The 18,071-nt window shown below is 36.6% G+C and overlaps 1 protein-coding gene across 1 annotated transcript in view; it reads right to left on the bottom strand.

Moving 5' to 3' along the window:
* The window catches only part of LOC132119590 (protein diaphanous homolog 3-like), a 312,651-nt gene that overhangs the window by 113,754 nt on the left and 180,826 nt on the right, over positions 1-18,071 (bottom strand). The gene's annotated exons all lie outside the window — the stretch shown is intronic.

The following is an 18,071-nucleotide window of genomic DNA, read 5'->3' as shown; positions in this document are numbered from 1 at the left end:
GACTAAGGGGATTGGTCTTCTGGAAGACAACTGTGAAGAATGAGATTAGAGCCACACAGCTGTGATGACTGTAGTAACTGGGGTCACACTCTATTTTTTAAACAAATAAAACTGAAGGCAATGCAGAGGTCACTGACTAACAGGTTAAACTCAGAAGAGAGCTAGTGAGAGATGAAGAGAGAAAAAAGAGAGATGAGATGAGGAGAGGAGCAGATGGAAAGCAGGGGGTTTCAATACAAGTTTAATTATTTAAAACACCAGATTAAAAGAAGTAAATGCAGGGCTCCGGAGAGAAGTACATAATTGTCTTGTGCACTAATTAACATGGCTGTCTGGATACAGAGTCGAAAAACACAGGTGCAGAGTTAATCTATGGGAAAAAACCTATTCACTCAAACAGCTAACCCAGATGCATCGCAATACCACAGCAGAATGATCCTGCCTTATACACTCACACATAGAGATGGCAGTGACTACACAGTATCCTACAAGCTCCACACAGGTTACTCAGTCATTAGCTGTGTTCCAACCTAGTGAGCTGCCTACTGTAGGACTGTACTGCACAGCACCACAGGTGCACCAACAACAGGGCAAAAGTGACACCTTTTGGTCAATCTAAGGCAACAGTACCTGTATTATCAGAAAAGACAACTCCAGAATGTTCAGAAAGTTTGAGGATAGTATTTAAAAAAAAAAAAGAAAAAAAAAAGTATTTAATGCTCAACAAAAATGCAGCTGTTTGATCAAAGATACAGAAAAAAAAACAATAGTTTGAAATATTATTACCATCTTCCAGATTGTATACATTTTAAAATGTAATTTATTCCTGTGATGGCGAAGCTGAATTTTCAGCATCATTACTCCAGTCTTCAGTGTCACGTGATCCTTTACAAATCATAACACTTTTTCTTAAACGCCCAATGGGCGGAGTTATCATGAGGGAGGGGCCACATGCAGAGAAACTCACTCCCCACACACACACACTTACTGTACTTGAGTGGCTCTTTCACAGGTTCACTCTTCTCAGACACTTCAGTGAGCGGAGAGAGAATGGAGAAGATAGAAAACAGAACAAGAATGCAAATTACAGAATCAGAGACAGCAGCCAACAGAAAAAAAAACCGTGACAACCACAAAAAAAAGAGAAAGGAACAGAAAAAATAGCCTGAATACCAAGAGAAAGTAGAGATGTGATTTCTCATTAAATTCCACAATTAATTGTTAATTATGCTAAAACTCTGGAGCAGACAAATTTGATTTGGTGAATTGTGGGATGGCTAAAACTTAAAGAACTAATTGTAATCAGTTGGCAAAATGGAAGAAAATCAAAGATTCATGTTCTCTGTGTAATTGGAACAAATTGGCTGATATATCCTGTACATCACATGCAGATCTCTAAAATCAACTCAAAAACTGACAGATGTAGCACATGAAATGCATGACAACATGCTCTTTTCCGATCGTTTCAGGCCTGTGATGTACAGATATAGGGCTCAGTGAATGTGAACTACAAAAACACAAGAGTCTGTACACAGCTGGAATATCTGTCTGAAGCACATGGCCCTCTCACCGCCCCTTCATCCAGCCACCCCATTCATATCATCCCTCTTCTACAAAAAGAAAAGCAAGTGTGTGTGGGATAAAGATATGCAGTATTGATCTGTTCATCATGACAAACAGCCATGCCACCAAAACTATGCCCATTCATTACAAACAGACAGAGCACATGCACACTGAACAGTCAGATGATGCATGATTCTTGATGCAGTCTCTCAGAAAAACAAAAAAACAAATTGTGTGTAACCAGGGTCTCTAAAGACATGAACAAGTTAAAATTAAGACCTTTTTAATGCAACCTTATATGAAATTTAAGACCTGGAAATACACAGTATATTACACACATATATGTAATATTTAATGTGTTTAAATTTAAAAGAAAACTAAATATCTTTGCTGTAATAAATGATATTACTACTATAAACAGTAAACTTTTCATATCAGAAAATATTCCATACAAAATATCCCTGAAAAATAACTGCATTACTGTTATTTTGGTGGAGTAAACAATTTATTCTGGAACAATATTTTGTATCAGCTTTTACATACCTAAATCTGCACATTTTTACTTTACAAATGCCTATTATTAACCTTTTTAGATATATGCATCATCTTTCAAATTAAATTACTACAATTTCTCAAATTCAATATACACCATAGGGCTGCTACCAGTAAGATTAAATAATTTACACTGCAAATAACAATAATTTCAACTGCAATGACTAATGTTATGAGATTAATGTTTGATAACATGATAAATGCTTTTATGAATATACATGTGTCATCATGCAAGTATGTTAAGGACTTTTTCATTGATTTTAAAATTTATAAAGCCATTTTTTCTAAAGGGTGCATTATCTTTTGAGTCAAATTCTTACATTTAATCAGTGGATTAGAATATAGGCTGTTATCAAACAAATTAAATCAGTATCAACAAAATTCATCTTTGCAATCCAGACATAAGCTTCAAAGCTTTAAATGAAGTGTCATTTAGATGTATTTATTTACACAGTTTGATGCAGGACATGAATGGATTTAACATGCAGTTACAATTGCATAAATAATGTTCTGATATATTAAACATAAAACGTTGAATACTAATATTTGAAAGGATTTAAAAAATGAAAATATACTTTAAATATGAAAGTAAAACCTCCAGTGGGTGGCAACAAGTCACTGTTAATAAGTGAGTCATTGCGATTGAACCAAATAATTTAAATGATGATTCATTCAGGAACGAAACTGTCATGTTGCTCAGAGATGCAAAACAGTGCTATGGCTTTGTTTGGAATGATTTATATTGGTCTAAAATGTAAGTCTCTATTTACTGTTGCAAAAAAAAGTAGACCCTTTACAGATTCGATAAATGTATTGCTCTTATCTGTACGATCAAAACTGAAAGTGTAATTTAAGTTCTTTTTTCGGGGTTATCAGGAGAAAATGCCTCATAACGCATATACGTGTTAATCGACTTCAGAGGGTTAAAGTGTCTAAGGATTGTGTTTTCCCTACCTTTATATGGGAAAGGATGTTGTAAAGAATTTATTCTTAAAGGAGTAGTTTGATGAATTTTCTAATGGCTTTTGAATTACTACAGAAAATAAGTTCTGTAATCAACAAAAGTTTGTTTCTTACAGTACTTATTTTGTTCTTTGAGATTTGAACACATTTTATCATGCGACTCATTCCCACAGCATTCTATCGCTCTATTTTCATTTTTGGAACACTATCAAGTGTGTCCATAAATCTATAGATTCAGCTATACCAAAGTGAACTATATATTGCCTCACTTACAAGCACAGCTGATTAATATTAAACAGACAAATACATCTTGATGTAGACAAAGAACAGTGCTTTAAAGGTCTTTCAGACAGGTAATTTTTCACAAGCCATGTACTACACTGTCATCATATTAAAGGGCAAATTAAAGGCCAAGCAAAAGTCACTAAACGTCCTTAAAAGCTATTTAAAAGAGCACTTGCATTTGCAGTTTGCCTGGTGAGCGAAGTTGGAATGAGAATGCCAATGTTGCAGATCTAAGCCAATTCTGTGATTCCTGCCACACACTTGTAGTGGAAAGTCATTAACCTCATCAATTAACATTTAGATCGCTAATGAAAGGGCAACTGACATGAAATGGTCTAACTTGGTGTCTCCAAATGTCACAATGACTATATATATCTAATGAAGGACAGGCAGTGTTGCAGATGAGAGGGTCAATACTGAAGCATCTCACATTCAATTAGAGGCTGTGTGGTAAATAGCATCCTACTCCTGGAGTATACAGCATGATTACTGTGCATACTACAAAGAATACCTATATGAGCTACTTAACTTGCCAAGATGTGCCAGGTATAAAAGCGTATACAGTGGTGTCCCACAATGCAATGCATTAAACTTGAACTTCCATGTCCAGTGTGATGAAATGAAACTAATCCATGGTACTTAATTTCTTGACTATATAATCAGACTTCTAAAGACATTTAAAATGAACTAATTTAAACAATTTATTGATTTATAGGTTTATGATTTAAAGATAAACATTTTCTTAATGACAACTAAGATATACATTTTTTAAATAAAATGTATTTTTCTTTGACATGTTAATTAACGTCACTAATTAAAGTCACTTTGGATAAAATCATCTGGTCAGTGTACAAATCTAAAAGTAAACATTTAATACAAGTTCCTAAATTATTTCAATATTAAGAAGAAACACAATCTGGAATAAACAGACATTACTGAGTGAAATAATCAAGCAACAATGAAGGTTACAACTGATGAAATTAATATTATTGTGCACTGTTCCACAATATAGACAGTATTTAGGATAGTATACACTGTTCAGTATTCAGTAAGCAGTGCTCTCTTGAACATTTGGTGTGTTTGGGTTTGGGAAATTGACCTCCTAAACAAACTTCCCTCCCTCCTTCCCTCAACAAATCAGGCACACAATAGCCTTCTCAGTAAATAGTGCAACAATCTGCTTTCAGCCAGAAGAGGAGGAGAATGGGACTGATGATGATCTAGAAAATGACACTATCATCTTCCCCACCCCCAAAATCTCCCTCTCTCACTGTACGTCTCTCAGAGTTGTGTTAAAGAGAATTGGAGATGAAATATACAGGGATTGAAAGGGAATGAGGGATGGGCTGTTGCGCCCATGAGACAGCCTCAAGTGTTCTAGCCCATCTGATCAAGGGCTGCTTCATCATACCACAACATTACTGCAACGTTACCACAGCGTCAACACTGTGATGCCAAGCTAAAGTACTCATTTTACCAACATCAAGCTTTGTCTTTCCAGAGTCAGCATACGGAGGAAAACATTAGTAATCAGGCCAACAAACTCATACAAATGCGCATCAGAAAAATAACTATAAAAAGTAGCCACAGAATTTATTTTTAACAGATGTAATACCTTTTTATATGTCTGCAAAAATTATATATATATATATATATATATATATATATATAAAATTATTATTATTATTATTCTTTTTTTAAGTAGGCACGGGTGCCTCAGTGTGTTCTGATATACAAGTCATCTACAAAGGCAACAAAACAAGTATGCACATTGAAACTTTAGTAACAGTTGCTGGCTCTATGAATTGCATGAATGCTCAGCACTGGTCTCTCTGGCATTTTCAAGAATACGCACTAAAGCCCACATTAAAAAGAGATTAAACCATCTGTGGAAATGAAATGAGGAGACATGCAATGATTATCATGATAAAGTGCATATTTATGATTGGTGATTTGGACCCAGAGCTGGCAGGCCTGATTGTGTGAGTTTCCAATAATGCTGCAGTATTCGTAGAGATTTGTATGGGTAATAAGACGGGGCCGCAGGGATACAGTCATCAAAGGACCTAGCAACCGACAAGGCCTGTAATGTTACAGAAAACCCAACATTAAACACTTTCCTCCTCTATCCATCTCGCTCGGATTCTTTGTGCACTATCCACCCATCTCCAACTGTCATCCATAGGTTTCTGTTTCTCCTTACACTATCCTGTCTTCTCTCTTTTCTCTTTTCATTTGCTTGCTCTTTCCAGCCCATGCAGACTTCTCTTCCTGTTCTTTGTTTGGCAAGTTTAGCTTCGAAACAGGATGTGCAGTTTGTGGTCTGAATTAGGAGAGACTTGGGATTCCAGACAGAAGACAGACAGAGAGGACAAATAGTGAGAAAAACCTTTAAATGCTGAAAGTTGTCAGAATGAATCAGGTCAAACACACATCTAAAAACCATATGCATATGCTAAACAGAGTTCAGAAATATTTGTGTTTGTTAAATTTACATGTTTTTGAATCTTTTTTTCCCTTTCTTGCTTTTACCATGGCAGTCCGATAAAAGCAAGTGTAACCTGCGAGAGCCCTGTGTTCACTCAAAGAACTAAAATTCTCTCTGCAGCATTAATGCATATTCCACATGCAAAAAAACAAACACAGTGGGAAAAAAAAAAAAACATTTCATCCTGTTTTCCCCCTTTATTTCATTCTCTCCATCAGGGTGCAAGATAAGTGGATGAGAGGGAAAACAGGTCTATTATCAATTCCTCATTGCAAAAAGGGAAAAGACGAAGCGTGGATGAAAAATCATCTTTGCAAAATAAAGTCGTGGCTGCAAATGTATTTTAAACGAGCCGCTACATTAAGCTGCTGATGTAAGAGCATCACACGGCAAGTTGTAAATAAATTGTGCTGCTTTTATTACGGGTCTGCTGCAAACAGAAAGTAAGAGAGGAAAACAGAAAAGGATATCAGAAAATTTGGGGGGGGGGGGGGGGGGGGGCTTCCGCTTTTAAGACAGAGAATGAGCTTCATTATGGTGCATGTGATCAGAAGTAGATCATTCACTGTCTAATCTCACGGTTTGCTTCCACACACACATAAGAACACACATGCTTGTCATTTATCACTCTACATCAATCTAAGCTCCATTACCCATGATCCTCTGACTAATCAACAGCTGGGTAAGACTCCTGCTAACCTCTTTGACCTCTACTCCAGGGGTTTTCAAACTGTGGGTCGCGACCCACTTGTGGGTCACAGAATGGAACAAGGTGGGTCACACAAAGTCACTTGGCTGCAGCTAAATTTGCGTTTCAATAAAAACACACACACACACTCACACAGTTCAGTCTAGGGCTGCACGAATGTGACGAGTGGGGCGGGGCCGAGAGCCGTGGAGTGATTGGGAAATGAGCGACACCTGCAACACTCACCGGTCTCGAGAACCCCGGAGGAGATAGGAAGTATACAAAAGAGGAGCGACGACAGTGAAGGACGAGAGAGGCCACTGGGTGGCGTCTGTACTTCCCGGTCAGAGAGCACCTGTCCATCAAAAGCTCACTATCCAATCAGAGTAGATCACTGTTAACACCACCCCCATGAGATGTTTGTGTCAAAACACCAAACGAAAAACTGCGAAACGTAAGCGAAATCTGTAGCAATGAATTCAGAATCCACGATTAGCGAAAACGAATCTTTGAAAAACATTAACAAAGAATGAAGCATATTTGAAGAGCCTGTTAAATTTGTGCGACTGAGTTAATTTTTTTTCATTTTCATAGTGTTTTTCTTCTTTTGTAATGGCATATTTTTGATAGTTTCTGAAAAAGTTACGTTCAGTTTTATAAAGTTTCGTTCATTATTATTGAAACAAATGTAAAAAAGATATTGCTGAACATTTATTTAACCATCACAAAAATAAATATATTTTTTTTATTATTATTTAAAATGAGACACATCTGTTTATTATAATTTTTTACCAATTTCACAATTATTTTAATCTCAAAACTGTGTTAGATAGCTCTGCTTTGCTTCTCATGCTTTTCTAAATAAGTGTTGGATTGTGCTCCGTTCTCGCCGACACAAACGGAAGATCATGAATGTATTTTCTGCAACAAAACACAGCAGCGCAGATTACAGTTCACTAGAGTGAGCCTGCTTCACGTTTTTATGGACACTACATATTTTAACGTCTGTAAACAAAAATTAAAACTGAAATATTAGTAGTGAAAATTTTTTATTTTTATTAAATACTTAATTTCTGTCATCAAACTTTTAAGATTAGGCTTAAAGTAATGTCAATCGTTTTCTTATTTTTTTTTATATATATATATTTTGGTGGGTCGTGAAATAGATTACACTTGTCTAGGTGGGTCGTAGAATGGAAAAGTTTGGGAACCACTGCTCTACTCCATCATTTGCTTTGTGCGCGCACACACACACACACACACCTACACAAAAGAAAAATGAATTGTAATTAACACAAATAAGTCTATCCAGAAATATAAAAACATTAAATTACTGGTGACCTGACAAAACACAAAAATGGAAAATTATTCCTCCATGTCTACTAAAAACTAGGTTCTTTACCCACAGTTCAACCGGTTTCGAAGTACTACAGCTCTTTGTGCAAAATTTGCAACAAATTATCTTTCAATCTCTTCTTTACCTGACCTCAACTGCTTTCCGTTCCGCTGGAACGATCATTCTTCTCATCACTAGTACATTTCTCTGTGATTACTAAAGCAAAAAGGCCTCCTTTAAACCTCACTCACTCTTTGATTTGACTGTCATTTAAGATGGACACTCATGATTGAAAACAATAAAAAAAAATGAGGCAGCAATAGAACCACAGCAAAAAAGAAAACAATTGTTCTTGAACTGAAATGTACCAATTATTCAGAAGTGAGGGAATAATCATTAATGAAACAAAATTAGGTTAAAAGTTTAAAGAAACAAAAAATAGAAAAACAAAGACATCAAAAGTATATAAACTACTATTCAATGGTTTTGGGTCAATAAGAACCTTTTTGTCTAAATGGGTCCATAAAGAACCTTTAACATCTGAAGAACCTTTCTGTTTCACAAAAGGTACTTTGTGGCAAAAGAAGGTTCTTCTGATTATAAAAAGGTAAGAAAGAGATGGTTCTTTAAAGAACCTTTGACTGAGTGGTTCTTTGTGGAACCAAAAATTTATTTTATAACTGCATTTATTTGAAAAAAAAAAAGTAAACCATAATCTTGTGAGACATTAGACAACTTGTCTATTTTAATATATTATAAAATGCAATTTATTCATGGGACGGTAAAGCTGAATTTTCAGCATCATTACTCCAGTCTTCAGTGTCACACAATCCTTCAGAAATCATTCAATATGCGTTGATGTGTTGCTCAAGAATCATTTATTATGATCAATGTTGAAAACGTTTGTGCAGTTTATTTTTGTGTAAACTTTCTCTCGCTCGCTCTCTATCTAAGATTCTTTGATGAATGTTGAGATGTATTGCAGAAATACATTCCAAAGACTCTGAAGTGTGTTGTTCTGAATTCTGGAGTTAAACTATTAAACAGTTTTTTTTTTTTAACCGTTAAACAGAGATGCTAGCTTTTCCGTGAGAGGGCGTGGTTTTAGCCCCGCCAGCGGACACTCTGCTCTCAGTCTCTGAGAGCAGAGAATACTGCTTATTTTTTCAAGATTTTCACAGCTTATTTTATTAACTTGGAGTTTTATTTTTTAGCATTCAAATTTGGCTTGGTGGTTGATAACACTATCACAATGCAAGCATTGTGAAATTATAGTGACCTAACAGAGGGAACACCTTTGGAGCCACATTTAGGAAGACAGCATGAGTGTGTTTGTGTAAGAGTGGGATCAGAACTGTATGTGTGTGGGTCTATTCAGTCGTGTGAACGGACAGTGAGAATGGCTGAATCGCCCTGGGGTCCGACACAAAAGAGCCAAAGTAGATTTGAGGTAATTCTGCAGCTAATTTCAACACATACATCCAAACACAGCAAATGAATGAGAGGGTGTTGATAAAGCAAGTCCATTTTAACTTTCATATACAACGACCAACCAAGAAAATGAGCTGAATCCCAGTGATCTCTCTCTCTTACACACTCACAAACAGCTGAGATCATCTGCAATACCCTATATGTCATCATGTGTAATGAGCTGTTGATGTGACAGATGTGACACTAATTTAGTGTCACATCTGGAGTGAGAAAAAAGGCTAAAGAAAGAACTATGCCTCTAACACCTGCCATTTAAACTTATGCATCGTTTTCTTTCTCTGCAGCTCAGTTGCTCTCATTATTTGTTTGGGATTCTTCCCTGTCTGTTAGTTGGACTCAGGTCTGTTATTATGTTACCTGAGAGCAGCTCTCCTAATTGGATGCCAGTGATTACGTAATGGCTGATGGACTATGGCCAGAGGTAGTCATTTGGCTGCACTTTTCCTGGTGACCATCTTAGCAAAGTGTATCTAATGCTTCTGGGAGACACAGACACACTGAAAGGTCTTTAGCTGTGATCCCTCCTCTAAAGAAAGCTGCAGGGAGAAAGTTTTTTTTAAATAGACACAAACCTCTAATATCTGTGGAATATCTGTGGTTGGAATGGCCAATGCATTACAAGTGGCAGAAATAATAATATTTAAGATGCCTTTTGATTGCGGCAGATTAAAATAATCTGCAAGCAAATGGCCAACGTCAGGTCAAAGCCTCAGATGTCCAGCTATGTCTGCTTGAGTGACTTTGAAACAAACCATTCTTCACAGGCAGAGATAAAATGCTTGAAGGGTTGTAGTCCAATCACTCAGGAGAGAGTTATGACAGCAGTGCTCACTCCAGGGGCTCTTAAGGACTTCATTACCCATTAGTCATAAGTGTGACGGCCCCTGAAGCAGCGGTGGTCTTGTGGAACATTATGGCACATGTTGACGGAGTGCTGAGAGAGTGTGTGGAAGTGTTTTAATCCCTGGCCACTCTGGTGGGCCGTCACTGCATCGACCAGGGCGTTAGTGTCTGACAGGCTGATTAATAAGGAAAGAATCTGAGGGGCCACACTGTCTTACAACTACTCTGAGTTTCACACCCTGCTGTGATTAAACACAAATTAACAAATACTTCAAACTGCATTATTAAGGCGAGGATTGGAGGGGCGGTGCTGTCTGGGCACACAACTTTTTAATAGTTCAACTGCAAGAAGAGAAACACAAATTTGGTCAGTTTTATGCAACTGAACACAACACTAAGACAACTAAATCAAAAGATACTCCAAATATCTAACACGCATCTCTAATATGCTGGCCATTTATATGTATATTTCACATGTACATTTATATTATTGTATGTATATTTTCTTTCAAAAATCTTAACATCAGCACATATTAAATCTGATCTCACATTAGACTCGGTCATTCATCACAGATGCTTATGACTCCCTCTGAACTTGTAGCTCCTACAATGTTTATTTAATGAGACCGGACATGGAAAACAGCAAAAGTGGTGAGCCATCATGGTGACACCCACTGTTCGTTCAGGAAAAATACGGAAATAAACAGCTTGCAAACAAATACAGCAGAAGGTTTTATAATGGTTCAAAAAGTACCTAATGTAGGTATATATATTTTATTTACAAAACACAAATATAATAAATACAACATAAAATATCTGAAATGTAAAAATATATCCAGATATATATGAAATCAGCTGCTGTGAATTTTTTTTTATTAAATATACAAATGATATTTTACATTATAATATAGTATATTTTAATATAATATTATATACAGTGTAAAAACCTTTCGAGAATTTTTTCTATTCTATTCTATTGAAAATTACATCCAGTGGGAGAATTTATGCGTGTTTGCTGCAGTAACCTTGTACTTGATTTCATGGTGATCTGGAAAACAGTGGAAATGTATTTTGTTATACATGTTGGATATTATGGTGGTTAGACGCAGGATTACCAGCATAGATAGAGAGATAGAGAGAGAGAGAGAGAGAGAGAGAGAGAGAGAGAGAAACAAATCATGGAGTGAATGAAACTGCTCCAAGTGTGGCTCATTTCATTTTATACAACGGTTCTTTCTGGTCCTTGAATCAGATTGGCTGAGAGGAGTGCAATATTCTACTGATAACTGCACTGCAATCCTTTCTCTGCTTGTATCACTGCTTGTGGTATTTCTCACAATAAGTAAATAATAAATGATACTGATTTTGTCACAGAATGTAGTTTCAAGAAACTTTTAGGCGAGAATGTACTTGTTTTGACTTCAAATATGCAATTTGTTAATACTGATAATGTCTATTTGCTTCTAAGTTTTCGGAGATGTCAGCTCCAGGGCATCAGTGGCCATAAACCTGCCGAAAGCAGCCTTACCTTGGCCAGAATCTTATGGAATTTGCTGCTGGCTCTGATGTCTATATAGTGCTTAAACATATATAAACAGATATAATTAGTTTTGGGTAGATCTAACGGGCAGTCTTCTATATAGTTTTGGCTGAGGCTGAATACTTGACCCAGCCTCAAACACTGTAGATTATTTGTGTGGTAAACATGTTGAGAAGATGCTGTTTCCTACACTGTGAAAGGTTTTTTAGCTCTGAATGATGAGGCTGCAAAGAATCAGTGGTTAAAATAAATCCCACTGTACCACAGAAGTACAACCCCAATCTTTTTTTGTGTTCCTGTCATTTTACTCAGGAATTTCAACAAAGGATTCTCAAAATGCATGCTCTTGAAAGATGACTCAATACAATTTATCTGAACCAGCTGGCTCTACTGAATTCATCCGTAAAAGTATAATTAAGTGATGTTTATATTTTCTAATCAAGTGGTTGAGTGTTTGACCTTGCATGCATGTAAACTTATTGTAGGAAACTCCCAAAACAATATTAGGAACCTTAAAAATCGAGGCACTTTAATGCTGTATATCAGAGCGATGCCTTCGTACTTTTGACTGAATTGCCTAGCAACTGTTATGATGGCTGCTGTTGTTTATTAAATATTATTATTCAAACAATAATACATTATATAAATAATAGCACTATTTAATAATAGTATTTAGTATATTGGGAAACCTTTGTGTGTTCGTGATGGTAATAAATTACATTATTCAACCATTATTCAAGATGGCGACAAAAGAGTGTTTTTATGAGTTAGTCCACAGTAAAGACTTTTATATTAAAAGAGACTGAAACACTGTTGTAAACAAGTTAGTCATATTTACTGTCAACAACACCTTGTAAGATGCAGCCAACAAATGCACTGAGCAGCGCTGTCATCAGAAATCACCCTTAAATGAAAGGATAGTATGACAAAGATATCTCAGCTGACATATAAACTTATGTTTTACTCTGAATGTGATAATGAGCTGAAGAATGAATGTTGAATCAGGAGCATGTAATCACAATCTCTGTCCATCCCTCTCTCATAATACTTTACATAATATAGAGAGCTTTTAATACAATAAGATACAATATACAATATCCAATATTGTATATTGTGATACAATAAGCTTACAATAAGCTTTAAATAAAGCAATTCAACATTCCTTCATTATTAGATCTAATGTGATGTTTTTGAATTATTAATGGAGGCGTGGGCTCAGCTGTTAAACTGTCAACTTGAGATTTGAATCTGCGGCAGAAGGAAATAGTTCAACACAAGAGGGTTTTACATGCCATATCACACAGTTACTTGTGTGATATTGCTCATATAGCCTGTGCTTGATGTACATAAACAGCAAGTCCATGAATACAATATGGACTAAACATGATTTCACTGAGAATGAAAATAAGGCCTCCATTCCCCTTCTCTCTTAAAGGACACCAGTGTCATCTGGATAGAATATCATGTCCTAGTTGCCTGACCTGAATAACACACATCTACACAATTAGCAGGGCTTGAAAAGAGCTGAGGCAGATGAGGCAGAGAGAAAGAGTGGCGTAAACGAGGCTGAGTGGATGCCTCTAATAATGGGCTGTTCGTTTCTCCTCCATTAAGCCTGCGCTTCTCAATTGGAGGGCGTAGGGGATGGCCGCACAGCGTCCACTGAAGTGCTCATCAGTCTTCAGTGATCCAATTAACATGATAAGATACGCTGTACCAAAGGTAAATGCAACAACCGGGCAGAACGAAACCCTCTAATCACACCGCTACACAAATGCTTGCTATCAGATCCCTGATAAACTTCTCCTACAATGTATGATGAGGCAATTACAGTCACAACACTTGGCTAAATTAACAAATAATACAGAAGCAGCCATTGATTAGATTAAAATTACCATCTGCTAACATTGAGATGGCACCATTAGCAGTAAATTGGAACAAAGGATCAGCACTCAGATAAATAAAACTATCTATCTATCTATCTATCTATCTATCTATAATTAGCATATATCCACACTCCACAGTTGGTGATGTGTGCAGGTGTGTATGGCAAACAAGGGTGAGCTGCTCTCGACAATCAAGGGTGGTGATCACAGCGGTGAGCACAAGCAGCCACGCCAAACCCCAAGCGCACTAGGAGGGAGGATGCAAGAACTGGGTTGTGTGAAATTACACTTTTCAATCTATCATCTTTCTCTTCTATGAAACAAAATCATACAGCACACTACACGAAAAACAAGAAAGAGGATGTGCAAATTTCATCTGTCTTCTGTTCTGCCGTTGTGGTTAGTTTGGGGGTGTAAATGGTTTGACTCGGGACGTTTTACATCTCTGTAATGACAATCTACACCAGAGAAAAGCATTTAGTGTGATTTAAATACACTCTCCACAATCTAAGCTGTGGCAGAGGTGAAGATTTTTTCAGAAAAAATTTCATTTTTACTAAAAGCCGAAGCAAATAAAATGTTTTGAGGCATCCTTGATCAAAATATGAATGTAATGAGATGCAAAGAGAGCCAGGGGTGAATTTTGAGTTGAAATACATAAATAACAGTTCATTTTTATGCGCTTAGTGTGAGCACTAGTCCAAAAATCAGAGAGCAAAAAAGGCCTGCCACTCTATTCTTCACCCAGTCCTCAAAATCAACAATCATTTTAAAGAACAAAGGTGAATCGCTTTCTGGAAAATCTAAAATATGAAAATCCTGTATATCTTCTGTCTGGAAGGAGCAGAGACAAGAAACAGCATTTTAGTATTGCCCTTCATTTTTCAAAAAATGCTAAATCCTCCTATTCTTTTCCCTCCAAGGTGCTTTGAGGTTGACCTTGAAACGGTGAGTCATATGCGCAGGGAGTGCTAATGGCACAGTCGTCATGAGCAGAGGTGTGCAAGAGTTAGGCAGTTCAGTGTGAAGCCTCTCTGATGCTGCTTTAGGGATGCAGTTCCACATCCCGCCAAGCCAAAGGGAAATGAAAGATAGGAAGGCTATTCAACAGCAACCAATTTCGAGGCTTCCAGGAGAGTAGGAGAAGGGGACAAGTCTTAAAATCCCTGCCCCCTCAGAAATCCATCTTGGTGCGTCCATCTAATAAACAATTCCATTATCTGGCTTCCCAGGTGAAATTAAATGTCATGGTTAAGTGTGACATGGAGTGGGGGGAAATCCACAGAAATTTCATAGCAATCATTATCTGTGAGAGTCCACAGCAAAGCCTGGAGGCACAGGTGAGACGTTTGCTCTTTCTGATTGATAAGGTCTTCACCGTAGTTTCGTAACTACAAGCGACCATAAAGTCTCATGGTTGAGTCCTGAATATTTTGATCATGTCGATCTACTGTTAAAGGGCATTCAAGCTGACAGTGATAAAAATCGCTGGAGGTTGCCAAGTCTCTGCCGTGGGTTGATAGAAAGAGGTCCTGCTCCAGAGAAGTATCCAACAGCATCGGGACGCAGGTCACTAACAAAAGAGAAACACGCTTTGAAATAAAAGAGCATTAGTGGTGATGGTTTTCATGTAATTGTCTGTTAAACTGGGTTGCACATAAACCATACAAGTTGGAATGAGTGAGCTGAGTATGTAGTAACTCACCAGATGAATTATGACTGACAGCCTCTTTCGAGAGCTGCAAAAATGTGCATTGAATCAAAATTATCCAGACATTTACACATCCACAATTTCACAGCCTCGATATTTTCACTAAAATGCTTTCATGTACCAACTTGAGGAATGTTAAGACATCAAACTGCGCAGAGACCGATGTTTTAAAAACCACATTGATGTATCATCTATAGTGGACTAAAAGCTTAAGAGCGTAATCACCTATACAAGATGTGAGAGCATGCTTTCATAGGGCTCTCTATTTCAGACGACCCATTTCGATCATCCTGAATGCTTGTTGTTTGAGTAGGGTTCAGTCATGTTGCGTGACAGCTTGATACTGTAAGGCCGGAGTAAGTGGAGCTCAAAAGGACTGCAGTGCAGAAGTGCAGTGATTGATGATGGGCCTCTGAGGTTGACAGATTTCAGCTCTCTGACAAAAACTTAGGAACTTTCACCAGTTCTCCCCTCTGCCATATCCTCCTGTTATGTCCTGTGTCTTTCACACAAAAAGATGCCTTTGAGCATTCTGTTTTTATTTTACTGAAAAAATTCTGGAAGGGGCTCCCTGGAGACAGCAAGAGATCACAGCATTTTCCAAAGATTTGTGACTTTATAGACTGTAGGCTTCCCAAGACTTCAGTTAGTTTCTCCCTCTGTTTACACCGGCCTTGTCCTCTTTTAAAAGCATCAACAAGCTACACTTATCCTTTAGAATCAATCTCCCTTCTTCCACAGATGGGTGGAAATTGATGTCACAGTGTAGGGGTGTGATTATGCACTGAATTTATGTGATATCCATGCTCCCTTGAAATAAACTCAAAAACGAGAAAAATATCAGTGCTAGCAGAATGGAAAAAGAACAGTTTATCCATTAGAAAACTTCCAAAAAAAAATCCAATAAAGCAAAAACAAAATGGGCTTTCACTAAAGTAGTGTTTTGAAAAGCCATATTTGCTATATATCTGTATTTGTCTGATTTTTAATCAAAAACTCGGTATGACACCTGTTCCACAAAGTAGAACAAACTGCACAGTTCGTGTGAATGAGTGATGTTTCTCTGTTAGTGGTCCTGTCCTTCTCTACAGTGGCACTCTGATCAGGCTTTCTAGGTTTTTTTTCCATGCCAGCTTTAACATTTGTCTGTCTTCATCCAACTGTGCCAAAAATTTGGCCTCATGCGGGGCTCTCTAAAATGGCTTTTAAAAACTGTCTGAATGGCACAAATATAAACAGATGCTGTTGCCTTCTCTTGGCCACCCCGTCACTCAGATTCAGTCTGAAAGGCGTGTGAAGCTAATTATCAAAAAACTGAAAGCAGCAATGCATTTCTTTGATTGAGATTTAATGAAGGAGAACAAGACGACTTCCTCTCTCTTGCTGTCTGTCTCTCAACTTGTCTTGTAGTGGTGTGCGCCAGGAGTGGGGGGGGGGGGGATTATATACAGTACAGACCAAAAGTTTGGACACACCTTCTCATTCAAAAAGTTTTCTTTATTTTCATGACTATGAAAATTGTAGATACACACTGAAGGCATCATAACTATGAATTAAAACATGGAATTATATATGGAATTATATACATAAAAAAGTGTGAAACAACTGAAAACATGTCATATTCTAGGTTCTTCAAAGTAGCCACCTTTTGCTTTGATTTCTGCTTTGCTCACTCTTGGCATTCTCTTGATGAGCTTCAAGAGGTAGTCACCTGAAATGATCTTCCAACAGTCTTGAAGGAGTTCCCCGAGAGATGCTTAGCACTTGTTGGCCCTTTTGCCTTCTGTCTGCGGTCCAGCTCACCCCTAAACCATCTCGATTGGGTTCAGGTCCGGTGACTGTGGAGGCCAGGTCATCTGGCGCAGCACCCATCACTCTCCTTCTTGGTCAAATAGCCCTTGATGCCTTCAGTGTGACTCTACAATTTTCATAGTCATGAAAATAAAGAAAACTCTTTGAATGAGAAGGTGTGTCCAAACTTTTGGTCTGTACTGTATATATATATATATATATATATATACAGTACAGATATATATACAGATATATATATACAGATATACAGATATATATATATATATATATATATATATATATATATATATATATATATTAGAAATTCTTTTTTTAATTCAAAAGCTTTGGGTCATAACGCTATTTAAAATAATATAAAACTATAATTTATATTAAAAAAAGCGTATAAAAAAGAATAAACTAAATCAAATTATTAAATACTTTTTAATGTTATTTTATATAATTTTATAATAATAATAATAATAATAAGACTAATTTGAAAAAGCCCCATCCGAAAAATAAATATATATTTTAAATAAGAGAATATATAATATAAAGCAAAGTATTTCAAAGTATTATATATTAAATATATATATATATATATATATATATATATATATATACACACTACGAAACATTAATATAATATAAAACGCTATAATATAACAAACATTTATGATTTAAAACATACACATTTAAAGACTACTAAGTCTTAATAGTCTAAAGCCTTTTATTAAACACCTGAAATGGCAATCATCTAATATGTGGCAGAAACAACAGTCAAAACATTGTTTATTGTCCATCCCTACAAATGAAGCAAATAAGCCAACTGAACAATTGAATATGAGCAATATGTGAGATAGAAAATGTGATTGAGTGGGTTAAGCAATCACTACATAAGCAGAAAGAGTCTGACTTCGAAGATAGAATGCCA

This window comes from Carassius carassius, chromosome 38 (assembly GCF_963082965.1).
Source record: "Carassius carassius chromosome 38, fCarCar2.1, whole genome shotgun sequence".
NCBI classification, from domain to species: domain Eukaryota; kingdom Metazoa; phylum Chordata; class Actinopteri; order Cypriniformes; family Cyprinidae; genus Carassius; species Carassius carassius.
The sequence above is the reverse complement of the archived record's forward strand: the minus strand, read 5'-3'. Positions and strand labels throughout refer to the sequence as shown.